The following is a 10,390-nucleotide window of genomic DNA, read 5'->3' as shown; positions in this document are numbered from 1 at the left end:
GATCTTCTATGTTGCCAATACTCCTTGCCTTTACATGAAAATGAACCCAGGTAAACTTTACTAAAATATAAGTAATATGATCATTATAATTTGTTACTAACTCTCACCTATTCTGTTTCTCTTCTCGGTACTCAAATGTGACACTTGGTGCCACTGCTCACCTGCCAAATCGCTTTGCCTGCCTAAGATAAAGTCATCTCTGATAGAGGATCACAGGAATCGTTGGGTAGAGGGGTCCTGTCATCGGATTGGCTGGCCCAGCACTGTCTCAGCTGTGGAATGGCCAATTGGGGGAGGCAGCTTGATGGCCAAGGTCTCTAAGACTCTAAAACAAATCCAAATCATATTATGTGATATCATCTACTTTTACATTCTGCTCTGTACTTGTAATATTTTTATTTTACTATTATACTGTATTGAGGATTACTTGTGTTCTGTTCTGTATAATGTATTGTATTGTCCCTCTTCTTTTTGACACCCACTGCATGCCCAACCTAACTGGAAAGGGGTCTCTCTTTGAACTGCCATTCCCAAGGTTTTTTCCTTTTTTTTTTTCCAACAAGAATTTTTTTGGGTGTTTTTTCTTGTCTTCTTAGAGAGTCAAGGCTGGGGGGCTGTCAAAAGGCAGGACCTGTTAAAGCCCATTGCAGCACTTCTTGTGTGATTTTGGGCTATACAAAAATTAATTGTATTGTATTGTATTGTACTTTACTCCTTCTGTAGACCGTGCCGTTTTTCCTGTAATATCCACAACTTTCACTCTGACACTGTTCATTGCCTCTCTTCTTCTCCTCCTTGTTACTGCGTCTTCACCTTTTAGGTATGGTCAACCTCTCCCCTTTAAGGTTTTATTGGCATACTGAGTCAGGTGCTTCTTTCCAGGTAATCCATAGGTTTCTAATAAACATTCAGATTCTTTACTGTAATGATGAAAAGGTACAACCAGGCAATTACACCAAACACACATGACAACTGTTACAAGGTTGTACCCATGGCTGTAGAAACATGATATCACAATGTGTTGTCATGACACTCGGGTATTTAAGGTGTCTACCATGTGCAATAGCAGGTATCTAAATTTTAGAAAAACAAATAAAACATTTTTGTTAACTACTAGTGATGGTTGGGGTAATCACACTAAGTTAGTGTGTAGGAATCTTTTGTTTCACTATTCATTGTTTGTTTTGGCTTTGTCAGGCAGTTGTCCAGTTTTCTCGCTCAAAGACAATGTTCCCTGTCTCAGCCTCTCAATTGTTCATCTCCAGTTCTGTCTGTCTGTAGTCTTCAGTCACCCATTTTTCCATCTTTATCATAATAGTACTAAAGCAACCCAAAGAATATTATGTTAAGTTTAGTGACAACTTTGATAGGATCCATGACAACAACTTTAGGTCATTGTGGCTTTTGCGAAGAGAACATTAAGAAAAAAATAATAGTCTAGTTTAGTAACAACTTCAGTAGTATTTTTGGTTATGATCTTGTGTAACAATTTCCTTTTGGTAAAAGGAACAGACTTGTACATTTCGGTCCCCTGTCTATTTAATAATGATCCCTTTGTGGTGCCCCAAATCATAACAATACTTCCTCTATGCCGCCCAAAAAATTTCTGAGTCTGTTGTTTAAAATGAACATTGTACATGGAGTCTGGCTTCCCCATCATGCTTCCTTGCTTTTGTAGGTGATTGAAAAAGGCTGCCGATTCACATGTCTGAATCCCCTTGATGTCAAGAATTGGCCCCCTTTAAGATCCCTCAAACAAATGGAAGACCACTAGCCCAGCAAAATTCTAAATAAAATGTTAAAAAGCAGCTTAAAAATTCTGTGTCAAATAAGGCATCTATATCCCAACACTATTAGCAGGCACCAGTATAACTTGATATTAGTTAATATCATTGCTGTTGTGTCCATTTTCCTTTCCCTCCCTCTTTATACATTTTTTCCTTTTCTTTTTGAGCTTAAAATGTTTTGTTTTTGTATATTCTTCAGTCACCGTGTTAAGTTCGGTATTTAATATCTATTGCATGGGATATGTGTTTGCTTCTTATTTTCAGTATAACATGCTTAATTTTCCTGCTGTGTGAACCCTAATTTTTACTTTCATAACTACCTTAATTTCAAGTTCTTACAATTTCTATGGAGTCTGCTCCCTTTATTTGCATTGTAATAGAAAATGTCAAAAGAAAAACTGTGTCAAAAATACAAATTTTTGTTGAATTTCCTATGAATGTAAATCTCACACAGCTGATCTTTTCTAAATGCAGAATAAGAGAAAAAAAGAATGAAAAAAGACCTTATTTGACAATGACATCAAGTAGAGGTAACATGGTGAAGATGGTTTGTGTTTTTGGCATTAAAATTGGAGGAGCCAACAAAGGTTACAGCAGGGGCAGAGCCATCCAGACAAGTAGAGTATATGTATAGAGGAGTATATGTGTGTGTACATGTGAGTTTGTGTGTATGTGTAGGTGAGTGTGAATAAGAGAGAGAGACAAAGATGGGAGGTGATCAAGAACTTATGAGACCTGATCCTCTGCTTATGTCCATAGGCTTGGGTACATAGCAGCCAGTGATCTCAGGAAGGATCCTGTCTTGGATCAGTTCACACAGTTGTGGAAAGTGAGCGCAGATGGCATTGCCTCTAACTCTAAATAAATTGTGTGAGGCAGTGATGCCGGTGTGAATGTGCAGACAGGGGGTGCAGCAGAAAAAAGATAACTGGAGCTGTATGGGAGGTGCTGTAGAAGATCAGAACAGCATTATTGGTGATTGGGGGGGCCGAGGAAGGAGATGATCACCAGTAAACCTTGCATGAGTGAGAGACACAATGCATGTATTAGGCCACCAGAACCAGTGATGATAAAATGCCAGCCAAATACTGCCATAAAAAATCACAGAATTAAAATCTACCAACAGGACGGCAAAAAGATCAGTCAGTCTGGAAAACAGGAGTGAGGCACAGGAGAAAGAACAAAGTCATGTCAAAGCCAAAAGTCAAAAAGAGAAACCATCAGAGCGAAATTATAAACCAGAAATCAGACTCAGAAATGAGAGCTTTATTTGATCCAATTCTGGGGTACAAGTGACTGTTTTGGGGGAATCTTTATAAAAGTGCACTGATGACATCACACCTGGTGTAGCCTTGGTGCATCATGGAAGAAAACCCATAAAAACGGATGACTCAAAAGCCACAAACAGGTGGCATTATCAAACCAAAATGGTATCGGAAAAGATGGTAAAAAAAATAATCAATTTGAAAACAAAAGCTCTAAATAACATTCACATTGGAGAAATGGATTCCTTGGGTATTAAAACCATCAAAGCAACACCAAGATTAATTTTCTAGCCTCAGGAAAACCCAAGAAAAATGAAAAAGAATCACAAATCATAACAGTGTACAGTACAACCACCAAAGGACAATATTAAATAATAGTTCGACATCAACATCAAATACAAAACACAGAAAAAAAGATTGTCACTCACAAAACAATCAACCAATGGGTTGTTTAAAAGGGCTTTAGCCTTCAAACCCCAAAACAAAACTGAAAGGTTCAGGCTGCACATGTGTTGATGTGATAACTTAAAAATTGCTGCAGGGGTGCTGTACAATATCTTACCCTGAGCCATGACTCCTAAAGGTCATGCAAAATGAAAATTTCCCCTCAAGGATTAAAAAAGTATATTATCATCATCATCATGAGCAAAGTCATGCAGGAACATTGCAGGGTTAAAGGGTCTGCCCTATCAACCTGGAAACAGGCTAGCAGCGCAAGGGACGAAGAAAATTTAACATTCTCAAAAAAGAAATATTTTTCTAGGTAAGAAATTGCCTTGAGCATATCATCAAAAATTGGAAAAATGTAAATATGACAATTGCATTGACTTTGCTATAAAAACATTTTAGAAATATGTTAAAATACTGAAGCACCTACTACTTATATAATTCTTGTACAACACCGCCATCTGCTGTGAAATGGTAGAAGTGCTGGTTGGAGCACATACTGCTGCAGCAGCCATGGGGGGGACCTAAGGACTGAGATAAGAAACCTCTGAAATGGAGAGTTAGCTGTAACCCTGCAATTGATTTGAGACTTTGGATGACAGTGACACTGGAAAAGGATTAAAAGCTATTTCATACCCTAAAGCACATGAGTCTGCGGACAATTCTAAACTAGTAGAAGCAAATGTATCAGGAATTCATTATTGAACTTGTTCATTTTGTTTCATTTTTGGTTGTGCTATTATTGTTATGTGTATTGTTGCTTAATTTAATTATTAATATCGTGAAAATTTCAAATCAGTTTTTGTTTTATGGACAACCCAGAGTAGAAAAACCAGAGCAACTCTTCTTGCCTTTCCCACAGGGTACAGTTGTGCAATTTAGACTAATGGGAGTGGGATGGGGTGTCTGGAAGAAACCCTTTAAAGAGAGAAGTGTGTTGTGTTTCAGCCACTGGCTGGGGTTCAAATAGTGTTTTTTTTTTTGCTTGTTCTGTTCATTCTTTATGTTAGCAGAGTTGATTGTTTGGTTTCTTTATGTCAATGTATTTTCTGTTGTGTTGCTTGTGTTTTGTGTGTGGTCCTTCAAGAAGCAGAACTATTACCCCGGGGGACGCTGAGGAAAACCCGCAGTCCCTTGCAAGTTCATTGAATGTGCTCATCATGGTGGTGAGTTCTGTGTCTATTACTTTTATGATTATTCATATTTTTTGGGTGTTTGTCACCCTTTTGCTCTGTTTTTCAGACTGAGAATTCATATTTGGACTGTGACTGATTGAGAATGCCTATTTTGAAGGCATTGCTTTCCGTTTTTTTATTTATAAAGATTCTTCATTGCCCCTTGTGTCACTAACCAGGTTTTGATAGTTTAACCCTCTCTAGCTGACATTTTGAGTATTTTTGGGACTCTGTTGTGCTTTGGGACTCTCCAGTTCATAACACATTTACCTTTTGAATCAGTCCTTGTAAGAGACACACAAACCTCATGCATGTGACAGTCCTTTAGAATTTTTATAAAATTTACACCTATGTAGGAGGTTGATTGTGTCACACATGCAGGTCAAGGGAGCAGCTACTTGGCTCTGAAGTGGAAGGTACAGGGTAGGATAAGACTGTTACACCGTCCTCAACTAAATTCCCTTTGTTTCCCCCTCAGACCAGAGGTTGATTTTCAAAATTAATAATAACGGTACCTCCAGCACCTGTGATGCTGGCCCCGTCCCTTCCACCACTATATACTCGATGTGACTGGAACTCGAACATCATTTCCAACCATACTTTTGGTGAAGGCAGTGATTCAGGAAGCATGGAACTGCACATGTGGGGCCAATTTTTTTTGCTGGTTAAACGGTGTGAGCAAACATCCCAAACTGATTATATTGTATTTTGATTATCTTCCACAACTGTGAGTTATTTCTTTCAGAAGCAAACCTACTGAAATGTTATGCAAAGAATACCTGCAGGAGTGGAGTCTTAACCCAGAAGTCTAATTTATTCATCTACTGTCTCCACAGAGAAGACAAAGCCACACCCTGGTTACAACTCCGTCCCCAAGAAGAAAAAGTCATAGAGGATCATGTTTTACATTAAAGAGAGAGGGAGACACACACACACACTGCAAGACAGGAAGAAAAACAAAGTACAATTAAAAGTTTCCTGAGGAAAACAGTGTGCTTACTGGAGCCTTCTGGATGTCTAGGTTGTACACCAGAACTTTATTTATTGGCTTGTGAAAGTTAAAAATTAACGCAGTACTCACCATCACACTAAGAAAAGGTGCCAGTACTCTATATTGAAACTGAAAGAGTTGCCAGTACCAGCCCACTTCAACCACTAATTACTTCCATTGGAAATTAAAGCTGTAGAATTGGGTATTGGGAGACATCTCAGAATTAAGGGAAAGCTGAAAAGAGCAAAGTATGGAGGTATCCTTAATGAAAACCCACTCCAAAGCACTCTGGACATCAGACTGGACTGAAGGTTCACCTTCCAACCAGAGAATGACCCAATGAGTGACTTTGCCCTGCAGTGGACTGGCATCCTATTTAGTATTGGTGCTGCTAGGACACACTGTGGCACCACGTGATTTTTTCATTTGATGAAGTAGCTTTTAATATTGATGGATACATAACTGAATAAAATTAAATGAACAGGACTTACAATTGGTATCAATAAAGTTGTAACAATATTCTGTTAAATTTTAAAATGTAAACATTTGCCAAATATACCTTCTTTGATGAAAACTAAAATAACACACTGAAACCAATGTAGAATTTTGGTGTTTTGCAGCCAAACCAATTCAGAAAGCCTTTGTAACCACCAATAAACAGCTCTTCACATTTGATTTCTATGTTGTATCCACTTGGTGGCACCAAAGGATTATCGGTAATGAAGCCAATCTGACAACATGTTTTGCTGGTTTTATGAAAAGACTGCATTATTTAGAGTGGATGAGTCTTCACATATGAAGGACTTGTTTCGTTGTCTTCAGCTCAAATGAAGCTGTCCTGTTCTTTGCCTGTGTCATGATTCTTTTTAGAAACTAGCTGTATTAACAAATTTACAGTATATGCTTTCAGGAAGTATTCAGACCCCTTCACTTTTTTCCTATTTTGCTATGTTACAACCTTATGCAAAAATATTTTTAAATTAATTTTTTTCCCCACACCAAACACTCAATACTCCAGAATTACAAAGCAAAAACAGGATTTTAAACATTTTTGCAAATTTATCAAAAATAAAATATCAGATTGACGTAGGTATTCAGACCCTTTGCTATGACACTTCCATTCCATTCTATTGACCTGCACCTTGTTTGGAGTCCACCTGTGGTCAGTTCAATTGATTGCACGTGATTAGGAAAGGCACACATCTGTCTATATAAGGTTCCACAGTTGACAGTGTTTATCAGTGCAAAGACTAAGCTGTGAGGTCTAAGGGACTGCCTGCAAAGCTTAGAGATTGCATTGTGTCAAGTTACAGATCTAGGGAAGGCTACAAAAAATCACTGCAGCACTGAAGGTTTCCGAGAGCACAGTGGCCTCCATAATTCTTAAATGGGAGAAATTTGGAACATCCGTGACTCTTCCTAGAGCTGGTCACCCAGCAATCATGGGAAAAGGGTTTTGGTAGGAGAGGTGACTAAGAGCCCAATGGTCACTCTGGATGAGCTCCAGAGTACCTGAAGGACAATCACCACTGCAACAATGATCTGGGCTTTGTGGAAGCCCATTTGGAAATTGTGAAATTTATGAAAAACAAAATTTCCTGGTCTGATGAAACCAAGATTGTACTGCTAGTCCTCAACTCTAACCATCACATCTGGATGAAACCAGGCACTGCTTATTACATGTTTCATGCTATTCCAAATCAAATAAAATCTAATTTTATTTGTCACATACAAATTATACATACAGTACAATAAGGCATGAAATGCTTCAGGCACAGGTACTGCTTTTCTGACCACAGCACAAAGAAGAGGCCATTGTTGCAATGGCTAGTATCACTAATAATTTTCTTTGCCCTGATCAGAAATCATTTGGTAAAGATGTCCTCAAAGTTAGGGAATGCACACCCAGGGATATGTTCAGTTGACCCTCTGTAGAGCCTTGTGGTCCTATTGTGTGCTGTTTCCCAAACCAGGCAATAATATTTCCTGTCAGGATACTTTTGATGATGGATTTATAGAAGTTCTTTATACTACTAGGGTGTTGTACCATGTTAGCCATTATGAATGTAGAGAAAAGCCAAGTAAAATGACACCTTTTATTGGCTAACTAAAAAGATTACAATATGCAAGCTTTCGAGGCAACTCGGGCCCCTTCTTCAGGCAAGATGTATAGTAGTTCTTTAGTAATTGGGAGGGCAGCCTGAAATTCCTGAGGCATTCAAAGTAAAGAGGTTGTCATGCCTTCTTCACTAAGGTGTCTATGTATGGACTAGCTTATATCTCGGTATTGTGGATGGTGAAGCATTGTGGTGGCAGCATTATGCTATGGGTTTGAGCACTGGGAGACTTATCAGAATTAAGGAAAACCTGAACGGAGCAAAGTATGGAGATTTTCTGAATGAAAACCTGCTGCAAAGCACTCTGGACATCAGAGTGGACTGAAGGTTCACCTTCTAACCAGACAATGACCTTAAGCACAAGGCAAAGGCAACAATGGAGTGACTTACGGTCAACTATGTGACTGTTCTTAAATTGTCCAAAAAAAGCTCGGACTCTGGAGACCGAATATCACTAGAGAGAAAATAGCTGTCAATTGTTATACACCAATTATATTAACACATTTAATCCGATTTTAGGTTGAGGGGAGTTGGAATCTATAACGCACCCCTGAATGGGATGTCAGTCCATTGCTTTGTACACTCACTTGCACAAAAACCTACTCACTCAAACCTAAATTGGCCAGTATGAGTAAATGAGGAAAATGAAATGTCTGGAGCCAGAGGAGACAAGTTGGGCCCTTTGTGATGAAGTGCTTTGACAGACTGATGCTAGTCCTGATCATATCCAGTTTGCCTATCCTCACATCTGGTCCACAGAGGATGCCATTTCCCGTGTAATTCTTACCATTCTGGATAATAAAAAACTATTATTCCAGATTATGGACTACAGCTCAGCGTTTAATGCTGTTGTACCATCAAGATCACCATCCTCATAGACTTGGACTTAGTGTCACCCTCTAGAACTCTTAATTTTGATGCAGCTCTGGTCATGGTAAAAATTATAATGTACCAAAGATTATTTTTGCATGTAAAATATGCTCCTAAGTGATATGCTACTTCTGAAGTTTACCTGACACAAAATACTTGCTGGGAAAGCCCGGAAGCCTCCCTCATCAGATCTGCACGAGGCTGGCAACAAATATATATTTAATTTTTAAAAATACAAATAAATATGTTTTGCATATTTAGGTTAAATAAATGGTGAGAAACTAGTTTATTATATTGCATGATGTTATATTTAAATTACTCAAAACCCATTGCTGAGTTTATAAGAAAATATTGTAATTGAATACAGAGAGCTCTTTATAGGCAGCCTAAAAGCTGATATCGAAGGGTGCTTAACAGCATAGGCAGGGTAAGATGAGTGTCTGGGGGCACACTGGGTGGGGATACAGTACAGGAGGCTTAAGTGGCAGCAGTCTGCCATCTTTAAATCGGGGGCTTTGGGGGGGGGGGGTGAGTTCAAGAAAGAGGGCAATACTTTGTTAGGAAATGAGTAAATTGAATCTGTTGTAGTGTTGTGGCATTTAGTTGTTCCATAAAAAAGTTTGTTATTGGGATGAACCATGTGGCAGTGCTGCCAAAAGGACTTTGATTCCAAGCACTTAGCAGGAGTCCACAAAGGAGTCCACAGGAGATCTGTACATGTTTTAAAAGAGGTTGACATTAAACTTCAGTTGGGAACAAAATGGTCCAGGTAAAGTGTCAGTGGCCTTCGAAAGATAGCATTTCAGTTATATGTATTACTAAAGGAAGCTTTTCTGAGTAATGTTAACAAGAGTTTTTAGTTTCCAGACTGCATATCTGCATATAATGCACTTTGTACACCTAAGATGTGCATGTCTTAACTAATAACATTCTCCATACCTAATTTAGTGTATATTCCATGGTATCAAAGTAAAATATTAGTTTAGCCAATGGGACTCCCCATGTTACCAGGGGATATTTCTATTACTTAAGATGTGCTGAGGTAGAAAAACACAGGAGTCTCAAAATGCTTCAATATTATCATGTTAAAGCTAAAAGTGTTCCCCGAGTTGCAACAGATTGTCTAGACACAGTATAGTCTCCAAAAAAAAAAAAAGTTTCTGACTTTAGAGGAGAGGCAGGTGGGTTTAAAACAAAGTTATTTTTTCTGGGTGGTGGTCCAACCGCTGTTATTGCAGTGGGAAGAGAGCCACTCATATATTACTTAACCTACTGTCCTTCCTGGGGCATAGGCCGATGACAAGAGTCCTCCAGCCATCTCTGCCCTGTTCTGTCCTTCTTTCCAGCTGACTCCAGGAGTAGCCCCGTCTTTTAAAATCCACCACCAGGTATTACGAGGTTGTCCTCTTTTGTGCTTGCCATGAGGATTCCAAGTGAAGTCTTGCCTGGTAATATTTGTAGTGTGCTTACAGCGTGTACAGTCAGTCCATCCCCAGTGTCTTCTCATTATCTCTTCCTCCCCTGGCTGCTGATCCATTTTAATTGTGTAATGCAGTATAGTCCCAGAGATGTACTGATTTATGTTACTGTAGTCAATAAAGACTATAATGTGGACTGTTGTGCAATGTATTGTTCCGCTATAGGCAAAAGAAGATATTATGGGTAAGGTACCACTTCTTTGCAATTGATATATAAAAACTGTGACAAAATATAAAATTATAGTAATAATTACTAAAAC

This window comes from Erpetoichthys calabaricus, chromosome 5 (assembly GCF_900747795.2).
Source record: "Erpetoichthys calabaricus chromosome 5, fErpCal1.3, whole genome shotgun sequence".
Taxonomy (NCBI): domain Eukaryota; kingdom Metazoa; phylum Chordata; class Cladistia; order Polypteriformes; family Polypteridae; genus Erpetoichthys; species Erpetoichthys calabaricus.
This window is presented reverse-complemented; position numbering follows the sequence as displayed.